We start from the raw sequence: 15362 nt of genomic DNA on the forward strand, positions 1-15362 counted from the left end.
GTTTGATGTTTGGAGTTCTATATTTTTGGCATCATAAAGGACTGCATATACGCTCTAAATTTGGACAGAGCTATTAAAACTTTCATATTCAGTTTAATTATTTTGAAAAGAAAAACTTTGTTATACATATATCGAATATTTTTTAGGTTAAGTTTTAGTGCGAAATTTTTACCCTGAACAGTATATGTTACGTTTGCCACAATGTTTTTAACTCCTAGAACGAAACGTCATATAGACCCTATACAGTATATATAAATTATCAGCGTAACGAACTGAATCGATTTAGCCATGTCTGTCGGTCAGTCGACGTATGCGAACTAGCCCCTCAGCTATCGAGATATTGATCTGAAATTTTGCATCCATCCTTTTATCAGCAAGAAGCAACTCACTTATCGGAACCGATATAGCATATAAGTAACTGTCATTCAAACTCATCGATCAAAATCAGAATAAGGTTTATTTATACCTCTTTATGCAATAAAAAATGCATCTGTGAAGGGTATTATAGTGTCGGTGCTATCGAAGTTAATGGTTTTTTCGTTTTTAAATATCTTCAATACACATACACCAATTCTCATAGGGAACTCGTTATATTTATATGTATATATGTGTATATATATATGTACATATATACATACATATATGTTCATATGCTATCAATAATTGTAAATCACTGTTAGAGGTGTGCGATAAATCTGTACTTGTGCATTGTTACATATGTATGAATGTGTGTATATACATACATATACTATAGAAACAGGTATTGACTCGCGTTTGACAAGCCCTTGAAATCTAAACATGTGTACTGACTGGAATCACGTACAACTATAGTACATATCTGAACGTCATTCAACAGCATCGCTTCGCCGCGGACCCGCCCACTTTCCAAACACGAATGCCAACACATGCAAATTGAAACTAACGTAATCGGTAAATAAGATTAGATTACGTATTTTATGGACCCGAGTGTGCACTTTAGCTAAATTTTGCAATTGCTTGTAAAAATGAAATTCACAAGTTTTATTTACAAATTTCGTTCATTTGATTACTTAACTATGTATGTCGCTGTTATATATTGACGTTTGCAAACGTATATATGTACATATATGTATATTCATAATGATTTCACCAGTAAGCAAAAACGTGCCTTTTTAGTAAACAAACATTTCATATTACAAAGTCAAAACGGCAAAGAGATTAAATCGCTTGGAAAATGTGCCAATTTTAATCATAATAACTCAATTACATACATACTTATATATGTATATAATTACATAATCGAGTTTCAGCAAAACAAATGATGTGATTCAGTTGCACCGATCAAAGGTTGATTATTTGCCGAGTATGTAAACTGTAAATTACATACACACAGGCTCGTCTATCAATTCAAACTACTTACATATATTTATAACGAACAAGCAAATACCTAATATATCCCCGATAATATAAAAATTAAGGTTGTCTGAAGTTGATTCTATAGCATTATCAAATATTTATTACTTTAAATCTGGAGAAATTGATAATACGGGAGAGGTTTTAAAACATAAGACTTCAGCTCATATCCTACTACTGATAGCAAGATGAGCTTGTATTGAAATTCACCAAAATGGGAACTCAGTACTATTGGCAATCCGCAACATTCTTTAACTACTTGAGATCCCTCACATATCTTAAGTAGCTAACTACTCAGGAGTTAAAAGGAACTAACCAAGCTCCACTGTAAAAGCCTATAATACATAGAAATAAACCCTGTAGTTTTGAAAAATATTCTAAAATAATTTTAGAACTGGGCTTACTTGACATTTGTGCAACTGTTTGTTATCTTAATGAAAAACAGCTCTGCTCGGACGATTGCTCTCCAATTAAATAAGAGATTAAAATTTCTTCTGTGGCTGCTTGAAATATATTGGGTAGTGGAAAAAGTCTTTTCGTATTTTTAACCAAGCTTCAACTTATTTTTGTTTTGTTTTTATATTTATAATGAACTTTAATGAACCAAGTATGTACTATTTTAGTCGGCCACTTTTTGCCATTTTTCCGCTAGAGACATTATTTCATCAGTGTAAAACTTTTCTGATTTCTCGGCGAAAAACTGTGACAAGTAATTTTCACAGGCTTCTATTGAAGCCAACTTTGCTTCATTAAGGAAGTTCTGCATTGACCGAAACAAATGGTAGTCAGATGGTGCAAGGTCAGGGCTATAAGGTGGTTGCAACAAACCTTCCCAGTCAAGCTCTCCCAGTTTTTGCCGAGTCATCAAAGATGTGTGTGGTCTAGCGTTGTCCTGATGGAAGACGAAGCCCTTTCTGTTGATCAGTTCTGGCCGTTTTTTTCGATTGCTTGCTTTAATCTCATCAGTTGTTGACAGTAAAATCGAGAATCAATCGTTCGGCCAGGCTGGAGCAGCTCCCACCAAACACTAAGCATAACCTTTCGAGGCGTCAATCCTGGCTTTGCAGCCATTTGTTGAGCTCCACCACGCTTGAACCACGATATTTTCGCACATTATTGTCGTATTTGATCCACTTTTTGCCTCCTGTTACCATTCGCTTCAAAAATGATTCGATTTTATTTTGTTTCAGCAAATAATCGCAGATGTTAATTCGATCCATTAAACTTTTCACATACAATTCATGTGGTACCCAAACATCGAGCTTCTGTTTGTAGCCAGCCTTTTTTAAATGGTTCAAAACCGTTTGATGATGAATGTTAAGTTCCTTAGCGATATCATGGCTGCTTATGTGACGGTCCCGGTTAGCCTTTTCCATAATTTCTTCGACTATTTCAACGATAGGTCGACCAGAGCGGAAGCGAGCGAACCATTATTGTGCCACACGAACTGATATAGCATCGTCTCCGTCAACTTCACAAAATGCATTGGTGGCTTGCGTGGCATTATTCCCTTTTTCATATTTCTTCATTATTTTCACTCATTTTTGCAACAGCTTTAACTTTTTTTCAACTTACCCGAATTTAATTTTAATTAAATGAAGCTTTAAATCTCACCTTTCCAACACTATATGGTATATGGTACGACTGCAACGACATCTATTGACAAAATACGAAAGGACATCCCAATATCAAGCTTGCTTGCGATAACAATCTGAATAAATTTTGAAAATAATCTTTAATCTTCTGCTCTCATTTGTCAACCAATTAATAAAAATTTTCTTTGACAGGTTCTAGTAAAAAAACTTGAAAATACATATAATACGTATAAGATGATAAATATGTATAAGATATAACGGGTGTTTTTTTAGACGTGTGGTCTTCCATGGTGCAATACTTTTTTCGGTGTTATTCTTTTTGACAGCGGTTACTTGACTGTGCCCAAAAAATAAGGTGACATTGTATTTATTTTGAAAATTCTTTATTTATTCTTCCAAATCAATTTCATCCCCTTCAAAGTTATCCCCTCCCGATGCAATGCACTTATGCCAACGGATTTTCCAATCTTCGAAACACTGGTTGTAGTCACTTTCCGGGATGGCCTTCAGTTCCGTCTTCGCTGCGGTTTGAATCTCCTCTATCGTATAAAAACGGTGTCCCCGGAGCGGTCTTTTGAGCTTGGTGAACAGTCAGAAGTCGCACGGCGCCAGATCAGGTGAATACGGTGGTTGCGGAACGATATGCGTTGAGTTTTTGGCGAAATGATCACGAATTACGAGGGCAGTATGGGATGGTGCATTATCGTGGTGTAAAAATCAAGAATTGTCTTTCCACAATTCCGGCCTTTTTAGGCGGATAGCGTTACGCAAACGACGCATAACGTTCAAATAATATTCCTTGTTGACTGTTTGACTGGTTGGAAGGAATTCATAATGCACAACACCACGATAATCGAAGAAAACAGTCAACATGACCTTGATTTTTGAGCGACTTTGGCGCGATTTTTTTGGTCTCGGCTCTCTTTTGGCACGATATTCGCTCGATTGATCGGTTGTTTCGGGGTCGTAAGCATAGATCCAAGTCTCATCGCCAGTTGTAATGCGTTTCATGACACCCTGGTAGTCGGAAAGCATCGTTTCACACACTTCAACGCGACGCCTTTTTTCCAAAAAATTCAATGTTTTCGGTACCAGTCGAGATTTGACGCGCTTGAAGCCCAAAACATCCTTCAAAATAGTATTGGCTGAGCCTTTCGATATGCGAACTTCATCAGCAAGGTCTCTAATTGTTAATCGACGGTTTTTCAATACCAAATCTTTGATTTGTTGAACGTGAGCTTCGTCGGTTGAGGTTGATGGTCGCCCTGGACGCTCTTCGTCTTCGTCTTCGACACGTTCACGGCCGGCTTGGAACTCACTATACATATATACTATGTAATTGATTCCGTAAACAAAATTTAATGCAAATTCTTTGCTCAACAAATTTCGACATCGCAAAAACCGAAAAACTCACTTTTAGCAGCTCACAAAACGACACGTATCTCAAACACTAATGAATATTTTGACATGAAATTTGACATAAATGTGACTGACAGTACTACCAACCTAAAAAAAATAATTCTCCAAATCCTTCGACGCGCGCAGTCTAAATTCAAATGTCTTACTGAGTAGACTAAGATCTTGGTTTGTGGGCTTGTAAAATTCAACTCGTTGAAGCCAAACGACCATCAAACGCGATTCCGTTCGGTAAATTGGTCCAAAACGTTATGTCCACCGATCCTGATTTCCCCAAGAAAATTCTGTTCAGCGATGAAGCTCGCTTTTGATTGAATATTTCATCAAAAATGGTGCCGGTTACAGTCAACAAGGAACGCTATAGAGTCATAATATATGGTATGAATTTTTCGAGTCTAAATTGGAGAAGGAGATATGGACGACCTTTGGTTCCAATAAGACGACGTTATCGTCATGCAGCTACGAAAACAATCAAATCATTGAAGGAAACTTTTGTGAATACGTTATCTGACGTAGTGGCTCTATGCCGTACCCTCCAAGATCACGCGATTTAACACCCCTTGGAATAGAATATTCGGCGCGTTATTGCTGAAATACGACCCGAGTTGCGACAAAAAGTATTCGAAAATTGGGCTTTTCGGAGGGAATTTATTCGAGCCAGATGTGGCGGTCACTGGCTGGAAATCATTTATTACTTCTTTAACTTAAGAAGAATAAAAAGAACCCGAATCCTCAATCAAAGACTATAATCATTAGCCGATTATGAATAATTTCGAAGAGAGTTTTTCATTGAAGGAAGTACAGGGTTATAAATTTACATACATCAATTGAAGAATATATATAGCTTAAAAAAATATTAAAAAAATGACGTTGTAAGGTAGTCGAAGATGATTCTACATACTTAATTAAGCCCACCCTATTATTTGAAATCAATCAAATTAATATCGAGGTATTATGGAGGAATGATTAACAACACATCATTTTGAGAAGCTCGCGAATTAAGTTTAAATTTCGCGATCCGAATGTCTGCTTCGGGAAACTGCTATGTCTTTATAAATATTCATATATATTAGATCAGGTGAGGTTAGATTAAGAGGTCGATCTTAACAGGTATCTCAGGTTGTAGTGTTTAAGTAGTAGTGTGTGAATGCTGACCTCCTTGAAAGAGATTGCAGCCACCTTTACCTGACAAACACTACAGTGGTCCGATAGCCCAAAGCCAAAATCAAAGGATTTCCTTAGAATTAATTCCTTACTGAAAACGTCCTCCACTAGACGAATACGTCATAGAACATTATTGGCTTACCTACGGTTTCGTAGAGCCCTATAGCTTCTCTAGAGCAATATAAGACAACCGAAGCCTTCCCTACTCTTTCCTTAATATTTGGCCACCATGAAAGCTTTCTCCAGAATAAGCCCTAGGTATTTCACATTATTACAGTTCGTAAGACGATGGAGCGGACATAGCACCGGCTATGAAGAAGTTCGAATAGTAATTAAATGTAATGTGTTTCAGACAAAGCGACTCCCTACGGTTTCGCCTATCAATCTACTGGTTTGGAAAATAATTCGTGCTGCAGAACTGAATCGAGAAGGTAAAATACACTATAAGAGTGTACAGCTGCTGGCGTACGCCAATGATATTGATCGCGCCGTTAGTTTTGCTTTCTCCAGACTGTATAAGGAAGCGTAGCAAATGGGTCTGATAGTGAACGAGGGCAAGACGAAATATCTCCTGTCATCAAACAAAGAGTCGTCGCAATAGTGGCTGGGCTGACACGTCACTGTTGACAGTCATAACTTCGAAGTCGTAGATAATTTGGTCTATCTCGGAACCACTATTAACACCGGAACAATGTTAATCTTGAAATTCAACGCAGAATAACTCTTTACGAACAAAGACTAAACTGTACACTCATTATGCCTGTCCTACTATATGGGTCAGAGGTATGGACTATGAGACATGGATTACGAGTTTTCGAGAGAAAGGTTCTGCAGAAGATTTATGGTCCTTTGCGCATTGGCAACGGCGAATATCGCATTCGGTGGAACGGTGAGCTATTCGAGAAATACGACGACATTGACATGGTACAGCGAATTAAGAGTGTATGAAAACGCTCTCGCTTTGAAAGTATTCGACACGTACCTGTCGGCGGAAACTGAGGAAGAGGAAGACCTCTACTACGTTGGGAAGACCAGGTGGAGAAGGACCTGACAACACTTGGAATCGCCAATTGGCGCCAAACAAAAAACGAAAAGGAAAAACGGCTGGCGCGCTGTTGTTAACTCGGCTATAATCGCGTAAGCGGTGTCTACTCCAATAAAGAAGAAGGAATCTAAGACAGTGGTACAATATCGGAATAAATTATTCAGATTGGGTCACTATAGCATATAGCTGTCTTACAAACTGAATGATCAAACTGAAGTTACTGTAAGACAACTGTTAACGTTTTTTCTTGTTTTGATTCCTATGACACTACCTACTAATTTTACCTTTAAGGTTAATCCGCCGAGAATTCTTCGGGATTGTTTGCACAATTATAGTTGCACATCGCTATTTGCTCGGTATGTACATACATATATTTTGCTGTCAACGGCGTTTTTGCGGCAACTAAACAGATCACACATACATACATACATATATATACGGACTTTGCACCCAGCTATCGCTGATAGTTGTTGCTGGGCTTGCATTTCCCAGTAGAAAAGATAAATTGTGGGTGTGCAAATGAAGAGCGCCAAAGCGCAGCTAATAAAAGAGAGCAAGTGATCGCAGTGGCTGGCAGTAAATACTTGCATATAAATATTTGTACATACATATATACACATACAAATATGGTATATAGCAGTGTGCAATTGGGATAGCGATTCGAGGGTGGGGACCTTTGTGCAGCCAAACAGCTTGCTGCAGTGGGATAAAGGGGAGCGTTCGGACTAATTATCGCAAAGCTCCGAAACAATTCGTATGTGTATGTGTGTTGCATTAAAAGATATGCGTATGTGTCCTTAAATAAGAGCAAGTGGACTTTACTTTGTTTGAGATATGGACCAAGCCTTGTTGTGCCCCTCCAATGGCACAAAGGTACGGTTATTCAACCTTATGTCAAGAAACTGGCATATTTCATCAGCAATTTTAATTGCACCGTCACATGTAAATATAGCAACGAAAGATAAAATTACGCATTTGTGTACGAAAGTAATCGCTTTAGCCTTTCAATTTGTTTGTAGATATGTATGTGTGTGTTAGTGGGTGCTTAAATTAAAAATTTTCATTGCGCAGGTCTTCAGCTTTTTGCATAAATATCGTAAATTTCGCAAATATTTTAATTTCGTATTTTGGGATCTACACTCCGTCGCCGGTGTAGGTGCCTTTGTTATTGTCATCGTTGCGCTTCAGCTGCAGCTGCTTATTGTTGTTATTGCATGCGTATGGTGCTTTATTTGATAGTGGCTCCAATTTGAACTTCTTACGGCAGCAACAAAAACAAAAACAATAATAATAATAATGGAAAATAAAGAAGAAAAACACAAAAAGACAAAAATAAAAACAAAATAATAAAAAAGGCAAAAGGAAAAGGAAAAGAAATAAAAAAATAAATAAAAGCAAAACCAAAAACAATAATAACAATGAGAACAACACTTACTCCTCCTTAACCTGTGCGGTATGTGTCTGAACAGTAACAACAATCACAATAACAGCAACAACAAAACACTCACCCGCACAGGTAGGCGATTATTATGTCCCTCTGCCTCTCCAATTTCATCTGCATCGATTTTTTAGCAGCCGCAACGACAACAACAAAGATAAACCGAAAAACAACAACAAAACTCCACTAAAGAAGCGTATCAGGGAATGACCCCCTTCCTCACCAACAATACATACATACATACATATGAACATATACTCGCATTATATTTGCTAACTAAACTGTCGTCGAATGAGGTCAACGACTAAAATTATTTCACCTCACGCTCGGGTGGGCTGAATGCGTCGCTACATGCTTATTCATTCGTCGCGTAACGTGCAAAAATTTGTCAAGTGCAACGTTCCTTCGTGCACAAATAAATCTTAAGTTCGTGTATTTTCGGCGTTACGTTACTTTTCGACCGTCATATTGCCGCGCTGGTTACTGACCCCATTGTTGACATGCCGCCGCTGCCGCCGAAACCGTTACAGGTGCTGCTGCCGGTGCTGCCTTTTCAATTTTCGCTTTTCGCTTTTCCTCTTCGTTGCGTGCGTTTTGCGTGCTTTTTCGCACAAGTTCAGCGTTCTAAGGATTTCGTTGTGGGGGTTCGTGCAGGCAAGTGCAACACCCTTTCAGGGATGCCCGCTCACAGCTGAGCGTCGAGGTCACTGCGCTGCCTTGCCAGCCGGCCTGGCTGCGGCGGGTGATTGGCCCCGCCATGGCCTGTGTGCTAATTTTTTGTCGACATATACACATATCTATGGATATGTGTGTATGCATGTATTTATCATTCGTTTGTGTGTGTTGTGCGAATTGTTTTGGTGGCGGTCAGCTAACTCTGTGCGTTCAATGAAATGCTCAAATGTCAATGTTATAATTTCGGTCGTTCGCTTTTGCTGATCCGCAGTGAAAGTTCAAAGGCTTTTCGCACCCGGTAGTGGGGTAGCTTCCTAATTTGTTCAAAATATTGTTATATTTACCGCATGAATGCAGTCACAACGCCATTTAAACATGTGAAATATCAGACTATTAGCTTATCGGAACTTGTGATCGCTTTCGAAAGTACTCTTGATATACTTACGTATATATGTATACATAAGTAGATATATACATATGTACATATGCGCATATATCAACATATTTGTTAGAGAAATTTTTATCTGTCTTTTGCAGATAACAGTTGCATTTGTGGAAATGGCCATACCAAATTATTATTCACAAAAAATGAACTTGTCTCTTATTCATTTTTGCTGCCTATGAGTACATTCAGACATACAATATATAGCTTATAGACATATATAAATATGATAAATGAGGACATTAGATGTAGTTTCTACAACGATAATGCAGAATGAGATAATCTTTGCGCAACGAAATCCCTATCGTCTGAATTTTATTGGGGAGTAGTTGCTTAATGGGAACCGGAAATGATCAAGTATATAAAGACGCAATGGAAAATATTTGCTTTAATTGAAGGTTTGATATTTCCAAAAGCAAAAACGTCGATTCGAAGCTACATAGAATACCCTTCATAAATAGAAAGTTTCAAAACAAGAACTTGATTTGAACAATAATCCGTGCTAAATTAAGTAAAGGATCAGCATAATGAGATAAAGATATCTTGCCAAATAAAAAAGTTTTCCATACAAGAACTTAATTATCATCGTTTAGTTTGTTCGACAGCTAGATGATGTAGTGATCCGAAATTGGCGGTTCCAAAAAATGAGAATCATCTTGAGTAACCACGGAAGTGTGCAAATTTTCTGAGTGATTTTTGAAAATTTGCAGATGAAGATATCTTAATCGACTCAACTCTATATATGTATGTGACCTGGTCTACGAAAAGGGAGCTAACGTGCGAAAACTAGTTTTCTGGGAAACAGCTGTTAAAATAAACAACTCGTTTCGTCATTTCTCGTTATCTCATTAACTATTTTTGACACCTAAGCCCCCTTTCCGTAGACCAGGTCACATATAGTATATGTATATTTTAAAGGATCTCTGACGTCTCCTTCTGGGCTGCTAGCTAAAATAAAGTTGATCGAGTTGGGTGATACTCGAAAAATGTGAAAGAAAAATGTTGGGTTTATCGTATAACAATATTTTAGTTAGCGAAAGCTTTGGAAAATAGGTGCGGCAGAAGCTCACAATCGACTTAAACCAGCACTCAATTAAGGAGTTACATGAGTTTACGGGTTTTATATCATCATTTGTTTTATTGTCTTATTTAATTCTACAACACCTCTAGAATTTTCAAGTGGATCTTACACTCGGATCGGATTTTCGGAGATACAGCCTTGAGAACTGTTTGCTAAATAACTAGTGCTTTGTCTCTAAACTGTGTTTTTCTTGAAACTGTGTTTTTCTTGAAACTGTGTTTTTGAAGCCGATCTTCATGGCAAGATTTCTCGAGAACTACTTAAGCGGAAGGATTTTTTTCTTCTTGAAAAAATTTTTACTAATTTAAGATTTTGTAAAAATAACTAAAACATGTATGTTTTCAGTTAAGATGATTCTGTAGGAATTATCTGATATTTTTGCCGAGTTAAAACTATTTTTTTCCAAAAATTTCAGATTTTTATTGTTATTTGTAAACAATAAAAAAATTTTTATAATAAAATATTTCATTTTTGTAACTCCCTTAATAGTTCTGGGTAGTGTTTGGTGAAGTTCAATCGTAATAAATCCGAGTTTGGACGTCGATATCTGTGAATGATCAAACATCGCTCCGGTATTTTACTCCTGATTTCAATTGCCAGTCATCCAAATTTCTGCTGATAAAATTATATTGCCAATATATTGGTATGGACTTGTATCGACTACCTTTAAAAAGACAAATTATAGCCAATGACTAGTCTATAGCGTTACTGCAATATTTAGAGAACGAAACCGCTGGAAATAAGCCTTTCTTCTCCTAAAAATCATCTTCTACATTTAATTTTCCTTTGAAAAGTAAACTATATTACTTATGTTAACTTTAATATCGGTTCTACTACTTTAAGGTAGTAGTCTGGTAACTTATGCCTATTTTCATGACTTCTTTGGAGTGCGGTTTTTTATAGGAAAATTAAAATTAATTATCTTGAATATTTAGAGTGTTTTTATTTACAAATTGGAAATTAAAAAAAAATTATTTAAAAAAAATTAATACTTTATTACTATTATTATTGTCACTCGAAGTTGGAACCTCAAAAAAAATGCACGTGGCTGGCCCGGGTGATTTTGGCTCTTGATGTTATCTGAAATCAAATATTCTTGATTATTCTTAATCTATAGACATGTCATTCTGGTCGGAACTAATGAAGTTAAATTTCAAGGGTAAATAACAAAATGGCGGACTTTGAAAAAAGTCCTTTTATTTTAGCAAAGAAAGTGTTGTAAAATAAAAAGTTAGGGGTGAAAAAAATTCTCGTTAGTACCGACGAGAACTATAAGTGTGTAGAACAGCCTGTTAAAATTTGAAAGCAATCGGTTAAGTAGAAAAAAAGTTAGGACTCGGGCCGACCAGAAAAACAATGTTTTGAGAAAAACGCGTTTAAAGTTCAATAACTCCCGAAATATTTCGAGTTTCTATCTGAAATTTTAATAGTATATTCTCAAGACATTGTACTTGCAAATTAAGCAAAAAAAATTTAAGATTTTTTGAACCTAAGTTATCAGACCACTACCTTAAAAACACTTTTTTATACTCTCGCAACAATGTTGCAAACGAGAGTATTATAGTTTTGTTCACATAACGGTTGTTTGTAAGTCCTAAAACTAAAAGAGTCAGATATAGGGTTATATATACCAAAGTGATCAGGGCGACGAGTAGAGTCGAAATCCGGATGTTGTCTGTCCGTCCGTCTGTCCGTCCGTCTCTCCGTCCGTCCGTCCGTCTGTCCGTCCGTCCGTGCAAGCTGTAACTTGAGTAAAAATTGAGATATCATGATGAAACTTGGTACACGTATTCCTTGGCTCTTAAGAAGGTTAAGTTCGAAGATGGGCCAAATCGACCCACTGCCACGCCCACAAAATGGCGGAAACCGAAAACCTATAAAGTGTCATAACTAAGCCATAAATAAAGATATTAAAAATTTGGCACAAAGGATCGCATTAGGGAGGGGCATATTTGGACCCAATTGTTTTGGAAAAGTGGGCGTGGCCCCGCCCCCTACTAAGTTTTTTGTACATATCTGGAAACTACTATAGCTATGTCAACCAAAAGCCGTTTTTTTAAGGCAAAATATACAGTTCAAAAATGGAAGAAATCGGATAATAACCACGCCCACCTCCCATACAAAGGTTATGTTGAAAATCACTAAAAGTGCGTTAACCGACTCATAAAAAACGTCAGAAACACTAAATTTTACGGAAGAAGTGGCAGAAGGAAGCTGCATCCAGGCTTTTTTTAAAAATTGAAAATGGGCGTGGCGCCGCCCACTTATGGACCAAGAACCATATCTCAGGAACTACTAGACCGATTTCAATGAAATTCGGTATATAATGTTTTCTTAACACCCTGATGACATGTACGAAATATGGGTGAAATCAATTCACAACCACGCCTTCTTCCAATATAACGCTATTTTGAATTCCATTTGATGCCTTCTCTGTATAATATACATATACATTTGGAACCAATGATGATAGCGGAATAAAACTTTACAAAAATACGGTATTTGAAAAATATTTAAATGACGAATAATGAAATCTCGATTATCACTTTACCATGCGAGAGTATAAAATGTTCGGTGACACCCGAACTTACTTGTTATAAAATGTTTTTATCAACAGCTGTGAAACTTCTCGAAAATTTGACATAAACTGTATTCGATTCGTCTTTTCTCTGCTCTATCTTTACGCGCTGCTCTCTAATAAAAAGCATTATATGTAAAGGCAACAAGAAAGTTATTGAGTTGACTTTGTACACGAGAGTATGCGGATACACTTTAATTAGAGTGTTATTACCTCTATTTTCAATACCAATTTTTGTTTTGAGAATAGAAAACTGAACTAAGGTGTTACTTAAACGTTTTTGACCCGAAACAAATTTTCTCCACCAGGAAAGAATGATAACACCAAAAGCGCTGCTGGCTGTGTGTTTCAACATCTCGTATAGTTTGTTCGATTGGTTACTCTCCAACGCAGGCAGATATTATTGATTATTTTGATTTTCATAGTCTGGACTTGGGTTTACTGAAGTCTGATGCATAATCCCACTGGTCTTACTGATAATATATGTATAAGAAAATTTTCTCAGATCCCTTTACAATAATATGATTATCACATACATACATATATAATATATGTACATATGTATATATACATACATACAAGTATATTATATAAAATGTACTTTATCAATGCTGTTGCACTAAAATTTCAAATCAATGTCGAAACAATATCAATTTTGACTGAAATTTTTCATTTATCTGCTCAATTTGCTGCCAATTTTCCATTTAATTTATAATTCGATTGAAAAAAATATTTTAATCCGATTTCAATTTTTCTAAAAATATTTTATATTGTAAACTTTTTTTTACATTGCAATAATTTCTTTATCTTATCAATTTTCTTGATACTTTTTTTTTTTAAATGCAAACAGATGGCAACCCTTTTCAAAAAGTATGCCTTAAGTACAAAGCTTCTTAATTTTCATTTATATACACATAATGTTATAATTTAATATTAAGAAATATAAAATAAAAAATTGTGTGAAATAATTTCTTAAAGTGTGTAAACAGGTGGCAACGCTTTTCACAAGTAAGCTTAATTGCAAATGCCCTTAAATCGCTGTAGTATGTTGCCTACATTGTAACACTTAATTTAATTGGGTTTAATTAAAACTGTAAATAGGTGGCAACTCTTCGGCAAATTTTTCTAAATTCTAAGACTTTTCAATCCTTTTGAATTCAACCAAATTACAAACGTGCATTTTCTTTTTCAGTTGGCAACCCCTTTTCAAAATAATATTAAATAAATATGCCAATAGGCAATAGTTGGTTTTGAATTGTAATTAAATTTTCATTAATACAACGACTTGAGTTCGCCAATTTTTTAATAATTAACAGTTATTGCAAGAATTACCTCGCTTTGTAACACAAAGAAAAAATAAAATCCATTTTTTTCACAAATTATCACAAGCGCCGTACGTCACGTGGGGTTATTGTCGGCACTCAGCATGTAGTTTTGGCTTGCCTTCATTATAACTGGCCATTTCCAATTGTCCCTTAATCCACCGCATAAAATAACTGCGCATAAAACAAAAGGAGCAAACCGGAAATACATTATTTCCGTTACTGTCAGCATTTTTTCGAATATATGGGTGCCAGAGGGCATGTGTTTGAGTGTAGATTTTTTGTGCGCAATAGAATTACCATGCAACTAATGGATTTGCATACGCCGACGTGCGTTCGCAGTGGAAATTACACTAGCATATGTATTAAAATGAAATTGGCGCAAAAAGAAATTAGCGACAATGAATAAAACAAGACCTGTGCGGCCGGCGAATATGCACAGCAAACGAAATGGGATTATTAGCCAGCAAGCTGGAAGAGATTTATGAACGAGAAATGGAAAATCTGCTGGTTTTGGTTTTGGTTTTGGTTTTGGTTTTAGTTCATTAGAAAAAAATGTGCAGAGGCAAAAAGGAATTTTATATTTATTACAGATTTGCATTGCAATTTCCGTTGGATTTCGTTTTGTTTTTCCACAAGCATGTTTTGGTTATGTTATTACTGAAAGTATTTGTAATATTTACCAATTTAAATACTCCAAAATTTTCCTAGTTGAGCAAACATAGGAATTATCATTTCGAATTAGCCAGAGCGCCATCTGTGCTGTCATCAGTAAATTGGCTAACGCATTCCACAGCAGGGACTCCAACCAAAGTGGATGGTGCTGCACACCGCTACTGTCTGTTTCGAACTAACGACTTCGAATTGTTATATTTGTACATTCGAATTCAAGTGGAACAAAAGAACAAGTAATTTTCGCGCGTTTTGGAGGATTACTCTTATGATAAAAATTTAATAATTTACACTTGATCTCCTTTTTGTGGAACCTTTGTGTGGAACCCGACTGGATTGCTCAAGTGTACGACAATTTGTTAACTGTAATAATTTTGTGTACTGTTCTTACACAATTTTCTTGACACATTTTATGAAATCGTGTCCGTTTATCAGAGATAACGAAATATTTCCAAAATAGTGCCCGTGTCCGTAAATAAGTAATCAAAAGTAGCGGGTATTTTGTTAGACGTGTGGTTTTCTATGAGGCAATACATTTTTCT

The sequence above is a fragment of the Bactrocera neohumeralis genome, chromosome 3, assembly GCF_024586455.1.
Source record: "Bactrocera neohumeralis isolate Rockhampton chromosome 3, APGP_CSIRO_Bneo_wtdbg2-racon-allhic-juicebox.fasta_v2, whole genome shotgun sequence".
NCBI lineage: Eukaryota > Metazoa > Arthropoda > Insecta > Diptera > Tephritidae > Bactrocera > Bactrocera neohumeralis.